At 39.3% G+C, this 4,079-nt stretch overlaps 1 pseudogene; it reads left to right on the forward strand.

Moving 5' to 3' along the window:
• The first annotated feature begins 3,358 nt into the window (after positions 1-3,358).
• Positions 3,359-3,737, forward strand: LOC116760968 (annotated as a pseudogene).
• Positions 3,738-4,079: the final 342 nt, after the last annotated feature.

Below are 4,079 nucleotides of genomic sequence, written 5' to 3' on the forward strand. Positions count from 1 at the left end.
AATGAAACTTAAAAGCTTTTGCACAGCAAAGGAAACCATAAACAAAACCAAAAGACAACCCTCAAAATGGGAGAAAATACTTGCAAATGAAGCAACTGACAAAGGATTAATCTCCAAAATTTACAAGCAGCTCAATAACAGAAAAACAAACAACCCAATCCAAAAATGGGCAGAAGACCTAAATAGACATTTCTCCAAAGAAGATATACAGACTGCCAACAAACACATGAAAGAATGCTCAACATCACTAATCATTAGAGAAATGCAAATCAAAACTACAATGAGATATCATCTCACACCAGTCAGAATGGCCATCATCAAAAAATCTAGAAACAATAAATGCTGGAGAGGGTGTGGAGAAAAGGGACCACTCTTGCACTGCTGGTGGGAATGTGAATTGGTACAGCCACTATGGAGAACAGTATGGAGGTTCCTTAAAAATAGAACTACGATATGACCCAGCAATCCCACTACTGGGCATATACCCTGAGAAAACCATAATTCAGAAAGGGTCATGTACCAAAATGTTCATTGCAGCTCTATTTACAATAGCCAGGGGATGGAAACAACCTAAGTGTCCAACATCGGATGAATGGATAAAGAAGATGTGGCACATATATACAATGGAATATTACTCAGCCATAAAAAGAAACGAAATTGAGCTATTTGTAATGATGTGGATGGACCTAGAGTCTGTCATACAGAGTGAAGTAAGTCAGAAAGAGAAAGACAAATACCGTATGCTAACACATATATATGGAATATAAGAAAAAAAAAGTCATGAAGAACCTAGGGGTAAGACGGGAATAAAGACACAGACCTACTAGAGAATGGACTTAAGGACATGTGAAGGGGGAAGGGTAAGCTGTGACAAAGCGAGAGAGTGGCATGGACATATATACACTACCAAACGTAAAATAGATAGCTAGTGGGAAGCAGCCTCATAGCACAGGGAGATAGCTCGGTGCTTTGTGACCACCTAGAGGGGTGGGATAGCGAGGGTGGGAGGGAGGGAGACACAAGAGGGAAGATATATGGGAACATAGGTATATGTATAACTGATTCACTTTGTTATAAAGCAGAAACTAACACACCATTGTAAAGCAATTATACTCCAATAAAGATGTAAAAAAAATAATAATAAGATACTGCTGGAATTTTAAGAAATGAAAGCAGCCTGCTAATTCTTTCATTATTCTCTCTTTTCCTTTTAATTCAATGCTCATTCATTCAGCATTTATTAAAAACCTACTATGAATCAAACCCTTCATGGGGTGAAGCAATAGAGACGAAAGGTAATAAACATAGGTTCTCTACTAGAGGAGCTCATGTATTTATTGTTTTTGCTATACTCCTCCTTACTTTCATTTAATTTCATAATATAATATCTTCCCAAATATATAGCAAGTATTTCCCTGAATGAGTACAAATGAATAGCAGAGTCTAATAGAAGTCATTACCCCAAAACAGCAATGCTCCACTATTCATTCATAAGTTCAGTTGTTCATTCAAATTTTCATATGTTCATTCATTCATTCAGAAAACGTTATTAAAGCAGTTACTGTGAGTTAACTGCTGTAGTTGGCCTCCGGGCATAAGCCATATATCTTCGCCTTCAAAGTGATGCCAGTCTACTGACTTAGTGTACATGATAGTGCCATAATAAAGGATTATGAATATGACACGGGGTGGGTGTTGGGGGTGAGATTGGAACCCTTCACAGAGGAATGGATAACGTGAATTGATGTTGAAGGAAGAGAAGGTCATAAAATATTTAAGTGGGGAAGGGCAGTCTTGTTCAAGTGAATTGTATACACAGAGGCATGGAGGCTGAGAAAACATAATTTTTTTAAGCTTGGAATGTTGAGTATGTCAAAGAGCCTACTGCAGTTTTGTTGGGCATAAAAATGTGCCCAGTGAAAACACGACATTCCCTAGCCTTCCTTGCAAATAAGGGTGAAGAACAGCAGTGCAGCCCAGGCCTGGTCAGTGAGTTAAAAGTGTTCCTTGTCAAACGAGGCTCCAGGCAAACTCCTTAAAAGCAGAGCAGGCTCAGTTGGGATGGGCCTTTTGCCCTTTTCCCTTCCTGTTCTCCCTGCCTGGAATGTAAACATGATGCCCAGAGGAAGGACAACGCCACATCACCACAAGGTAACAAGCAAGTGCTGAGGATGGTTGAGCAGAAAGATGTAAGGAGCCTGCAGCCCCGAGATAGGAGAGAACAGCTCTGTGGACCCTGCACAGTCTATCACAGACTTCTCTCCCACCATCAGAGGGGAAATGCCTTAAGTAGTTTTAGTTAAGCCATCGGTTTTCGGATTTGTGTTACTTGGGCAAACTGACGGTGTGAACCTGAGCAGACTAGACGAGGCCAACCATAAGAAGCCCTGCACAGTTACAGACTTTGAACTGTATCTGGTAGAGGTTCTTTTTTTTTAATTTAAGAAAAGATCAGCTTATTAAAAGACCATAACCTCTTAAAATCACAAGTGTAAAACCATCAGGGACCCAGGCGGCTTGTGGGGACCATGTGGAGATGCCAAAACATAGTACTTTTTCCTCTTTCTGCTTCTGAGTGTCAACCAATACGTTATTTACCTGAACTCTTTATGTTGTTTTTTTTTGTAGAGGTTCTTAAACTCCAGTATGTTTGAGAACCACTGGAAGTGTCTGTTAAACATGCACTTTTCTGAGCCACACCCTCACAAATTCTGATTCTGTTTCTAGCAGTCTGGGTGGCACACAGGAATTTCAACTTTAGCTTCTGATGCTGGTCTTAAGACCACATTTAAACAAACAAACCAAACCCCACAAATGACAAAAAAATAAAAATTTTCTCAAATGTGTGGAAGTGGAGCAGTTGATGCATTTGATGCACTGGGTAGCCTTTCTGTTTCTCTTTCTCTTCCTTCCTATTTTCCTACCACTCATGGGGACACAAAACTGCTGCCCACAGTTTACAAATCCGTATCTGTGACATCCATGTTCAGGCATAAGACTGATGAAGAAAGTATTTTATGTTTCATTTTGCAATCCTTAAATAGCACTTATCAAACTACTGTTCTAAGAACTTTAACAAGTACTAACTCATTGAATTTTTATGAACTCTACATGGTAGGAACTACTATTACCCCAACTCATAGATGTAAAAACTTAGCGACAGAGATGGTAAACAGCTAGGTCACAAAGCTATTAAGTGACTATGCTGCATCTCTAATCCTTGGCTATCATAGACTTATTATTTGCAGTTCCAACTACTTATCAGTGATCACAAAATTTCCATGATTTATTCAACTATAATGAGAATAAAGACATTACTACCCCTTTCTCACTCTCCGGCCATCATGGTGGCTGCTCTTGGTTGGGGGCATCCTGCACCTAAGGCAGGAAGATGGTGGCCACAAAGAAGATGGAGAAGTCACTGGAGTCGATCAACTCTAGGCTCCAACTGGTTACAAAAAGTGGAAAGTACGTGCTGGGGTACAAGCAGACTGAAAATGATTGGACACGGCAAAGCGAAATTGGTCATCCTTGCCAACAACTGCCCAGCCTTGAGGAAATCTGAAATAGAGTATTATGCCATGTTGGCCAAAACTGGTGTCCGTCACTACAGTGGCAATAATATTGAATTGGGCACAGTGTGTTGAAAATACTACAGAGTATGCACACTGGCTATCATTGATCCAGGTGATTCTGATATTATTAGAGGCATGTGAGAACAGACTGGTGAAAAGTAAATCGTGCACAATTTTTCTTTAATAAAATTGGCCAGAGCTTGTTTTAAAAATTAAAAAAAAAAAGGCGTTACTACCATATGGCTCTTCTGAGACATAAACATCTGGAGAAACAAAGATCTTGTAATGAAAGCATCTAGCATAAATTTATATCTCATGGGCTGTGATGTTGGTTTTGATAAGCAAGTTACCTTGCTAGCCTAGCTAATCCCCAAACATCTGTTTCTTAGTTTCTTAATTTCTGGGTTTTATGAATTTGATAATACTCAAAATTTACTTTGGAGCTGTAACCAAAGTAAATACTATGGGTCTACAGTAGCATTTCCCCAAATATTTTTTCTCTTA

This window comes from Phocoena sinus, chromosome 10, assembly GCF_008692025.1.
Source record: "Phocoena sinus isolate mPhoSin1 chromosome 10, mPhoSin1.pri, whole genome shotgun sequence".
Taxonomy (NCBI): domain Eukaryota; kingdom Metazoa; phylum Chordata; class Mammalia; order Artiodactyla; family Phocoenidae; genus Phocoena; species Phocoena sinus.